General features: G+C 35.4%; 1 long non-coding RNA gene and 1 pseudogene across 1 annotated transcript in view; one reads left to right on the top strand and one right to left on the bottom strand.

The window, feature by feature from the left end:
* The window catches only part of LOC138705195 (uncharacterized), a 166454-nt gene that overhangs the window by 139912 nt on the left and 14402 nt on the right, over nucleotides 1–12140 (bottom strand). The window lies entirely within an intron of this gene.
* Nucleotides 6230–7179, top strand: LOC138704370 (NADH-ubiquinone oxidoreductase chain 1-like; annotated as a pseudogene).

The following is a 12140-nucleotide window of genomic DNA, read 5'->3' as shown; positions in this document are numbered from 1 at the left end:
ATGGTTCTAGTCGTTTCTCTTCACTTCGTCGTAATGCTCATATCTATGCCCTTTACATTGGCACATCCTACACAAAGTACTTCACTAGTCTCTTCCTTAGTGTTTTTCCGGATGTCCGCAGAAGCTGTTGCTTTTTCTATTAAAAGCTAGCTATCCTTTTAACTTCCTGGCAGCAGAAGATACACCCAAAATATTTGAAGCTGCCCACTTCGCATATCGTTTTTGGAGGATGCATTTATAACGTAGCTCTGCCTTGAGTAGATTAATAAAGTTTTATTAATAAGGCCGTGAAACTCATTCAATATTACAATAACATGAATATTTCTATTTAACGTGTTGATGAACGTTTTAGGTTGAAGGAACCATCATTAGATCTCCAATTAACCTACAAAATCTTATGAACAAAGTATTATAAACAATCAGTGAAATCATGGGTCTTATGAAATAGATTGGGATGCATAATGAATTATGATAACACATATGGAGTCACAAGTAAATGGATAAAATTTATAATAATACCATAAAACAGTGAAAACTATATATACTAAAATGAAATTGTTAAAAAGTAAACGATCACTCCAGTTTTATGAGTATAAGATTAAGCTATATAAATAGCATAAGCGTTATTCAATGTGACTATATAACAAGATTAACATGAAGTCTGCATTTACAAATGTCGTATCGATGTGCTGATGCAAATTGGCAGAGTAGTAACAGAGGTGAATAAGCAGCTTCAGGCGTAGTAAAAATGGACGTAACGCTCGAGACGTGTGGTCTTGTAATCTGAAAGTATGTAGAAATTCTTATTTAGGCATACTATGTTGAAAAGATTAATAAAGGAAATTATTGTGATTTGTTACCAAATTATGTTAATTCACGAAACCCAAAAAGAGGGGGGGGGCACCCAATTAAATAAAGAAATTACTTAAAGAGACGGAGCAGAAGAAAATTATCCTTGTTGTAGAAAGTTCAGTCACAAATGTTGACGAACGTTATGCTTAAAATCTAAGTAACATAAAATTCAAGCCTGTGAATGCAAGGACACATGCTTAACGATCAAGTTTATTTCGTTTCTTGCAGAGTACATGCCAGTGATCCCAAACATGCAAGGTGCCACGCCTGACCCAGAAGACAAACCGCATTACGCATCGCTATGGGAATTTCGCATGCCATATTCCACACCCGAATCACAAGACCAACCAAAGTGCGCTTCAGTATCGGAATATCGAATTCCTGATACCACGCCAAAATCAGAAGAAAGACCGAAGAGCGCACTCATGTGGGAATTTGTCATGCCAGATTCCACACCAGAATCACAAGACCAACCAAAGTGCGCTTCAGTATCGGAATATCGAATTCCTGATACCAGGCCAAAATCAGAAGAAAGACCGAAGAGTGCACTAATACGGGAATTTGGCATGCCAGATTCCACGCGACAATCAAAAGAAATACCAAAGTGCTTATCAATCTGGAAATCTGGCATGCCAGATTACGTTCCAGAATCGGAAGCCATGCCACATTTCGCGACAATCGAATATCGCATGCGAGATCCAACGCGAGAGTCGGAAGATCGACCGAAGTGCGCATCGGTATGGGAATTTGCCATGCCATATTCCATCTCAGAGTCCAGGGCAGCACCCATGTTAGGTGATATGTCAGAAGAGTTGCCACCTACCATGCCAGTTGACATGCCATCCCTCATGCCAGATTCGATGGCAACACTATCCATTGAGGACCAATTACCATCAAAAGGAGAAGAAAAAGAAGGAGATGAAAAAGAAGAGGATGATGACAGAAAAAGGAAGAATGGCCGCTGGTCTTGTCTGAGAAGTATATTTTGTGGGGCTTGCCGTCTTTTAAGGCGGAAGTTCAGATCGGTTAAGATCAGAACCCATACGAGATCAGATCATATCAGATCCCAGGATCAGATCCCAGAATCAGATCAGATCAGATCCGAGAAACAGATCAAATCAGATCAGATCCTAGAATCAGATCAGATCAGATTAGATCCCAGAATCGGATCAGATCAGATCAGATCCAAGTATCAGATGAGATCAGATCTGATCAGATCCCAGAATCAGATGAGATCAGATCGGATCAGATCCCAGAATGAGATGAGATCAGATCGGATCAGATCCCAGAATGAGATGAGATCAGATCAGATCAGATCCCAGAATGAGATGAGATCAGATCAGATCAGATCCGAGAATCAAATGAGATCAGATCAGATCAGATCCCAGAATGAGATCAGATCAGATCAGATCAGATCCCAGAATCAAATGAGATCAGATCTGATCAGATCCCAGAATCAAATGAGATCAGATCTGATCAGATCCCAGAATCAGATCAGATCGCATCAGATCAGATCCCAAAATCATATCAGATGAGATCAGATCAGATAATCAGATGGGATCGGATCGGGCATCGGATCAGATCGGATCGTGGATTGGAGCGGATCGGATCGGATCGGGGATTGGAGTGGATCGGATCAGGGATTGGAGTGGATCGGATCGGGGATCAGATGGGATTGGATCGGGGATCAGATCGGATCGGATCGGATCAGATCGGATCGAATTGTATCAGATCGGGGATCGGATCGAATCCGATCGGATTGGAATCGGATCGGATCAGGGTTCGGATCGGAAAAAAATATGAGATCTGTAGTTATACTGTTACTATTAAAGAGAAGAGATAATTTTATTATACATTAGTGGTCAATGCCTCAATTTTTTTTTATTTGTCCCGTAGTTTTAGATGTTTATTTAAGAGTTTAAAAGTTGATGTAGGAGTTGTGTTGAGGATACTTTGTGGGTTGGTTAAGATGTATGGAGAAATTCGGGTTTTACTTTTTTTTTTCATTTTATATAACCTTTATTTTAGTATTTAAGTCCAATTTTTGTTTTAGTGTTTATTTAATGAGTTTTATTCTTGGTTATTTATTTGATTTTAATTATTTTATAGGTAAGTTTTTGCGTAATTTAATTATTTTTATCTTAATGATTAGTTAATTTGTTGTTCTTTCGCAGTAATAAGTTTTGTAAATTTATGGGAATTTGATTTGGTAATTTTGATTTATTATTGGCAAAATTTGTGCCAGCAACCGCGGTTATACAATGAATATAAGTACAGTAAATCTTTTTAGTTAAAGTAGTTAAGAGTTTTGTTAGAGCTTATTTTATTATTTTTGGATGAAATCTTAATATTTATTATGACTTTATTTTATTTGGGGCTATGAAATCTTTTGTTTTAAAGTAGGATTAGATACCCTATTATTTTAGATATAAATTATTTTTAACTTGAGTAGTATTAGTTAGGGTCTTGAAACTTAAAGAATTTGGCGGTATTTTAGTCTTTTAGAGGAATCTGTCCCTTAATCGATAGTCCGCGTTGAACCTTACCAAGATTAATATATGTATACCGCCATTATAATGAAAATCTTCTTAGAGTTAATGAAATTTTCTTAATTTAATTTTATAAATTATTTCAGGTCAAGGTGCAGTTTATGTTTTGGTGGAGATGGATTACATTTATATTTATTATTGGATTATTATTTGAAATTTTATTATGAAATTGGATTTAATTGTAATTTTTTGCAGATGTAATAGTGATTTTGGCTCTAAAATAATATGTACACATCGCCCGTCGCTCTCATTATTTATTAGTTGAGATAAGTCGTAACATAGTGGTTGTACTGGAAGGTGTGGCTGGGATGATAATTTAATACGGATTAAATCTTTAAGTTAAGAATTTAATTTACACTGATTAATGTTATCGTGCAATTCGATTTAATCTGATATATTATATAAATTTTTTTCATTTTATTTTTATGTTAAAATTAATTAATTGTTTTTGTATATGTTGTTGATTAAATTTTTTGCAATTATAGTTTATTTTTACTGTAAAGGTTATATGATTAATTTATAAAAGTAGATTTTTGTTGTACTTTGTGTATCAGGGTTTATTAAATTATATTATAAATTTGTTGTTTCCCGATTTTGAAGGGTCTAATTAATTATTTTAGTTACTCTTTTATAATTATTAATAATTGCTATTTAGTAGTGAAATGTTATTCGGCTTCAATGGTTTCTGGTTTTTCAAGAAATTAATTTAATTCATATATTATTAATATATTTCTATCTTTTTAGTTTTTATTTTATTAATATTAATGTTATGGGGGATAAGCTCTCTAACATATTTTTATAATTTCTTATTGATGTTGGTTTTATAATAACTATCATTTTAAGTTTGTTAAAATTTTATTTTTTTAGATTTTGATTTATTAATATTTAATTGTTTTATTGGAATTTGTTATTAAAATATTATTTATTTGTAATTATGATGAAATTAGTAATTTTGTAATTGTATTATAAAATTTTTGTTAAGATTTGAAAGGAACTAGGCAAGTAAATTTATTCTCGCATGTTTATCAAAAACATCTTTTCTTGTATTTTAATATGAAAAATGACCTGCCCACTGATTAGTTTTGAAGGGCCGCGGTATTTTGACCGTGCAAAGGTAGCATAATCATTAGTCTTTTAATTGTGGACTGGAATGAATGGTTGGACGAGGAATATACTGTTTCTTATTATTTTTGTTGAATTTAATTTTTAAGTTAAAAAGCTTAAATTTATTTATAGGACGAGAAGACCCTATGGAGTTTATATATATTATTTTATTTATTTTGTTTGTTTATTTTATTTAATATTTGATATATTTTGTTGGGGTGATGGGATCCGATCCGATCCGATTTTAAAAGGAACTAGGCAAGTAAATTTATTCTCGCATGTTTATCAAAAACATCTTTTCTTGTATTTTAATATGAAGTATGACCTGCCCACTGATTAGTTTTGAAGGGCCGCGGTATTTTGACCGTGCAAAGGTAGCATAATCATTAGTCTTTTAATTGTGGACTGGAATGAATGGTTGGACGAGGAATATACTGTTTCTTATTATTTTTGTTGAATTTAATTTTTAAGTTAAAAAGCTTAAATTTATTTATAGGACGAGAAGACCCTATAGAGTTTATATATATTATTTTATTTATTTTGTTTGTTTATTTTATTTAATATTTGATATATTTTGTTGGGGTGATGGGATCCGATCCGATCCGATTTTAAAAGGAACTAGGCAAGTAAATTTATTCTCGCATGTTTACCAAAAACATCTTTTCTTGTATTTTAATATGAAGTATGACCTGCCCACTGATTAGTTTTGAAGGGCCGCGGTATTTTGACCGTGCAAAGGTAGCATAATCATTAGTCTTTTAATTGTGGACTGGAATGAATGGTTGGACGAGGAATATACTGTTTCTTATTATTTTTGTTGAATTTAATTTTTAAGTTAAAAAGCTTAAATTTATTTATAGGGCGAGAAGACCCTATAGAGTTTATATATATTATTTTATTTATTTTGTTTGTTTATTTTATTTAATATTTGATATATTTTGTTGGGGTGATGGGATCCGATCCGATCCGATTTTAAAAGGAACTAGGCAAGTAAATTTATTCTCGCATGTTTACCAAAAACATCTTTTCTTGTATTTTAATATGAAGTATGACCTGCCCACTGATTAGTTTTGAAGGGCCGCGGTATTTTGACCGTGCAAAGGTAGCATAATCATTAGTCTTTTAATTGTGGACTGGAATGAATGGTTGGACGAGGAATATACTGTTTCTTATTATTTTTGTTGAATTTAATTTTTAAGTTAAAAAGCTTAAATTTATTTATAGGACGAGAAGACCCTATAGAGTTTATATATATTATTTTATTTATTTTGTTTCTTTATTTTATTTAATATTTGATATATTTTGTTGGGGTGATGGGAAGAATTAATTAACTCTTTTTGTTTAATATACATTTATTTATGAATACTTGATCCAATTTTGTTGATTATAAGATTAACTTACCTTAGCGATAACAGCGTAATCTTTTTTGAGAGTTCTTATTGATAAATGGTTTGCGACCTCGATGTTGGATTAAGATTTAATTTGGGTGTAGAATTTCAAATTGTTTAGGTCTGTTCGACCTTTAGAATATTACATGATCTGAGTTCAGACCGGCGAGAGCCAGGTTGGTTTCTATCTATAATAAATTTTATATCTTAGTACGAGAGGACCAGATATTTGGAATAATTTTTTGTTTATGATTATTATTAAGTGCTACTGTTTTGGCAGATAAGTGTAATCGATTTAGAATCTTTGAATAGAGATTTATTCTGTAAATAGTATTTATGTTGAGGGAGATTTTTGGTTTATTTATTATTTTTATTTTACTAGTTATTTTTGTTATAGTTGGTGTTGTCTTTTTAACCTTGTTGCAGCGTAAAGTTCTCGGGTATATTCATATTCATAAAGGTTACTTTTATTGGTATTTTGCAGCCTTTTAGAGATGCAATTAAACTTTTTACTAGGGAGCAGACATTTCCTTTCTTGTCTAATTATTTATGTTATTATTTTCTTCCTGTTTTTAGATTATTTTAGTCTTTGTTGGTATGATTTGTAATTCCTTACTTTACTTGTTTTATTTCTTTTGAGTTGGGTTTATTATTTTTTCTTTGTCGTACTAGTTTGGGTGTATATACTGTTATAAATGCTAGTTGGTCATCTAATTCTAATTATGCATTATTAGGGGGATTAGGCACTGTTGCTCAGACAATTTCTTATGAAGTTAGATTGGCTTTAATTTTGTTGTCTTTTGTATTTTTAGTATGTAGGTATAATTTAATAAAATTTTATGATTTTCAGATATACATTTGAATAATTTTTTCTACATTTCCTTTATCAATAATTTGGTTTACTTCATGTTTGGCTGAAACCAATCATACTCCTTTTGATTTTGCTGAGGGTGAATCAGAATTGATTTCAGATTTTAATGTTGAATATAGAAGTGGTGGTTTTGTGTTAATATTTTTGGCTGAATATGCTGGTACTTTGTTTATGAGAATATTATTTTGTATAATTTTTTTGGGTAGTGATATTAATTCTATATATAATTTTTTATTTTAGGCTTTCTTTTCTTTCTTTTATATTTATTTGGGTTCGTGGTACAATACCGCGTTTTCTTTATGATAGGCTGATATATTTGGCTTGGAGGAGATTGTTACCCTTATCATTAAATTATTTACTGTTTTTCTTGAGTATTAAGATTAATTTATTTTTATTATTGGTTCAAGTGTATTAATTTAAGTAAATCAAGAGAAGATTTTAACTTCTTTCTTATGTTTTTAAAACATATACTTTTCTTTGAAGCTTTTTAACTTTAATTATTTAAATTATCTCAAAATTGTATTATTATTGGGTGGATAATGTAATATAAGAAATATAAGACTGTTAAGATTTGTCCAGTAATAATATAAGGATCTTCTACTGGTCGTGCTCCAATTCATGTTAATAAGATTAAAATATTTGTTATTAATCAAAATATAATTTGTTTAATAGCATAAAAATGTATACCTCGGAAATTTGAATCATATATAGGAATAATAAACAAAATTGAAATTGATATTGCTAAAGTAATTACCCCTTCTAATTTATTTGGAATTGATCGTAAATTTGCATATGCAAGTAGGAAGTATCATTTTGGTTGAATATGAACTGGGGTAAGTAATGGGTTTGTTGGAGTAGATCGGATCGGATCGGATCGGATCGGGTCGGGTCGGGTCGGGTCGGGTCGGGTCGGGTCGGGTCGGTTCGGGTCGGGTCGGGTCGGGTCGGGTCGGGTCGGGTCGGGTCGGATCGGATCGGATCGGATCGGATCGGATCGGATCGGGTCGGGTCGGATCGGATCGGATCGGATCGGATCGGATCGGATCGGATCGGATCGGATCGGATCGGATCGGATCGGATCGGATCGGATCGGATCGGATCGGATCGGATCGGATCGGATCGGATCGGATCGGATCGGATCGGATCGGATCGGATCGGATCGGATCGGATCGGATCGGATCGGATCGGATCGGATCGGATCGGATCGGATCGGATCGGATCGGATCGGATCGGATCGGATCGGATCGGATCGGATCGGATCGGATCGGATCGGATCGGATCGGATCGGATCGGATCGGATCGGATCGGATCGGATCGGATCGGATCGGATCGGATCGGATCGGATCGGATCGGATCGGATCGGATCGGATCGGATCGGATCGGATCGGATCGGATCGGATCGGATCGGATCGGATCGGATCGGATCGGATCGGATCGGATCGGATCGGATCGGATCGGATCGGATCGGATCGGATCGGATCGGATCGGATCGGATCGGATCGGATCGGATCGGATCGGATCGGATCGGATCGGATCGGATCGGATCGGATCGGATCGGATCGGATCGGATCGGATCGGATCGGATCGGATCGGATCGGATCGGATCGGATCGGATCGGATCGGATCGGATCGGATCGGATCGGATCGGATCGGATCGGATCGGATCGGATCGGATCGGATCGGATCGGATCGGATCGGATCGGATCGGATCGGATCGGATCGGATCGGATCGGATCGGATCGGATCGGATCGGATCGGATCGGATCGGATCGGATCGGATCGGATCGGATCGGATCGGATCGGATCGGATCGGATCGGATCGGATCGGATCGGATCGGATCGGATCGGATCGGATCGGATCGGATCGGATCGGATCGGATCGGATCGGATCGGATCGGATCGGATCGGATCGGATCGGATCGGATCGGATCGGATCGGATCGGATCGGATCGGATCGGATCGGATCGGATCGGATCGGATCGGATCGGATCGGATCGGATCGGATCGGATCGGATCGGATCGGATCGGATCGGATCGGATCGGATCGGATCGGATCGGATCGGATCTTGGAATGCTCTTGCCCACATGGTAGGGAGGTTGGGATGGGCAGGGCGGAACTCGACATGCAGCCACCTCCACGTGGTGAGTTCTGGGTTGTTTGATTTCATAGAGAATTAAACAAGCAAAGAGCTGCATCTCAACTGTGAATAATGATGATGATATGGTTTATTTAACGACGCTCGCAGCAGGAGAGGTGTGCCGGAAATTTGCCTCTGAGTAGTTCTTTTACATGCCAGTAAACCTGCTGACATGAGCCTGTCGCATTTAAACACACTTAAATAACATCGTCCTGGGCCGGAATCGAACCCGCAACCTCGAGCATAGAAGGCTAGCACTATGCTAACTACGCTACCGATGCCGACTCTCAACTGTGAATGATGGTAAGAAAATGTACAGGATAAAAGGAGTTCAATAACAGTAAATTCACATACTAAATCCTTAAGATAAAAGGAATAGAATCTTTCTTCGCCATTTTTGTTTTCATTTACTTAATAAGAAATCGGTTTTGTTTCTAGGAATGGTCGCTGTGAATTCAGTAGCGCTTGCCAACAGGCGGAAACGCTCTGGAACTTTACTGATTTTATTAATCAACTTACTAAGTCTCTTTATAATTTCGGTATATTTTAAGATTTACTTGTCTAAAATCACGTCATCTTTAACTATTTCAGCCGTTAAAATTTAATTCTTGTAAAACATTAAGAATGCAATTGACGTTCGGAAACCAATTTTTTTACAACTGCAATATTGCAATAATATCTTGATAATCATACCTTCATAAAGGTAGACAAACAGACAGACAGACAGACAGCCAGACAGGCTGGCAGGCAGGCAGGCAGATATATAGATGGATATTTATTGAGCATATTATGCATACAGAAGTACTACACTATCAGAACTTTCTCTTAAATCTAATGCACGGGTCTTTTGACCCTACGTACTTTACAAAACATGTCCTACTTTGTAGGTTTCACCTCCATCAACTATTTCATAAAGTACGTAATGTGAACCATGCAGTACGCATTCTACGGACAAAAATTAAATGATTAAGTTCACGTATCCGTGACGGAATTATGCCGAGCATTCACGGAAACAAATATGCCGAGCATTCACGGAAACAAACAGCGCCAGTAGCGTGGGAATTTTTCCAGTGGTCGGCCTATCTACATGATGTCAACTATCCTTATTTCACCTATCAAGCTCAGTAACTCGCAAATGATGTTCGGTATGAGAGGAAGAGAATTAATGTTATGTGATATAAAGAAAACTAATTCAAGAGCAGTAGCGATTCGTGATATTTTTTGTATGTAGGATATGAGATTGACGATTGATGACCAAGACAAACTAATAATAATAATAATAATAATAATAATAATAATAATAATAATAATAATAATAATAACATAACAATAATACTTTCTTTCTTACTGGCATTTAAGGAACCCGGAGGTTCATTGCCCCCCTCACATAAGCCCGCCATTGGTCCCTATCCTGAGCAAGAACAATCCAGTTTCTATCATCATATCCCACCTCCCTCAAATCCATTTTAATATTATCTTCCCATCTACGTCTCGGCCTTTCCAAAGGTCTTTTTCCCTCTGGCCTCCCAACTAGCACTCTATATGCATTTCTGGATTCGCCCATACGTGCTACATGCCCTGTCCATCTCAAACGTCTGGATTTAATGTTCCTAATTATGTCAGGTGAAGAATACAATGCGTGCAGTTGTGTTGTGTAACTTTCTCCATTCTCCTGTAACTTCATCCCTCTTAGCCCCCAAATATTTTCCTAAGAACCTTATTCTCAAACACCCTTAACCTATGTTCCTCTCTCAAAGTGAGAGTCCAAGTTTTACAACCATAAAGAACAACCGGGTAATATAACTGTTTTATAAATTGTAACTTTCAGATTTTTTGACAGCAGACTGGATGATAAACACTTCTCAACCGAATAATAACAGGCATTTCCCATATTTATTCTGTGTTTAATTTCCTCCCGAGTATCATTTATATTTGTTACTGTTGCTCCCAGGTATTTGAATTTTTCCACCTCTTCAAAAGATAAATTTCCAATTTTTATATTTCCATTTCGTACGATATTCTCGTCACGAGACAGAATCAAATACTTTGTCTTTTCGGGATTTACTTCCAAACCTATCTCAATAACAATAATAATAATAATAATAATAATAATAATAATAATAATCATCATCATCATCATCATCCTTGCATGTATTGGGCCTAGTGCCCCGTTACAGTCTCTTGCCAACGCTTGAACGGTCTGCCCAAGGATCTCTTGCCCATAGGATGGTAATTTAAAATTTGGCGTGGAATTCTAGGACAAGGCATTATGATGACATGTGATCTCCTATTTTTTCTGTATTTCTGTAGGTATTCCATAATCGGTTCAATCTGCAATTCTTTCATAATGTCAAAATTTCTAATGTGATCCAGTCTCGTGTATTCTGCAGTATGAAGCATAAATCTCATTTCTGCCGCCATTAATCTTTGTGAATCAATATTACGAATCGTCCAAGCTTCACTACCAAAACAGAGTATAGGTCTGGCCAATGTTTTATAAATTGTTGTGCGGGTGTGGTTTAGTACTAAGGTTAGTTTGAATATCTGATTAATTATCCCCATTGTTTTGTTGAATTTAATAATTTTCTCATTCAAATCTTTTTCTTCTTCATTATGAAATTTGGTAGTCGAGATAACTAAAATTTTTAACTTGTTCGATGATCTTATTATTGATGCAAATTTTGCTACGGACTGGTTCCTTTCCTAAAAAAGCCATCACTTTAGATTTGACAGTTGAAATTTCCATATTGAAACTTAAAAGTTGTAAACCAAACATTGTAAATTATCTTCTGAAGTTGTCATAAACACAATCTGGGAACCGAGTCATGGCGGTATAACCATTACATCTAGTACAGAGGAAATGCTGTACTCCCATGCCTATCCAGAGGCTATAGGTGGCAACCCCACCACTGGACTTACTTCCTCCAGGCTAGTAACCTGTTGGAAGGACATCTTCTTACTAAAAAGTCTCTACAAACACACAATAATAATAATAATAATAATAATAATAATAATAATAATAATAATAATAATAATAATAATATATGTAACATAAACATAGCATGTAGTATTGCAAATATTGTATGCAATGGAACATGCTGTTTTAGCACAATAAAGGAAAAAATAATAATAATAACAACAACAATAACAGTAATAATAATAATAATAATAATAATAATAATAATAATAATAATAATAATAATAGAGATTGCAAAATCAATACAAATAGGCTTATGTT

This window comes from Periplaneta americana, chromosome 8 (genome assembly GCF_040183065.1).
Source record: "Periplaneta americana isolate PAMFEO1 chromosome 8, P.americana_PAMFEO1_priV1, whole genome shotgun sequence".
Lineage (NCBI taxonomy): Eukaryota > Metazoa > Arthropoda > Insecta > Blattodea > Blattidae > Periplaneta > Periplaneta americana.
Note: the sequence above shows the minus strand (reverse complement) of the source record. Positions and strands in the feature narration are given on the sequence as shown.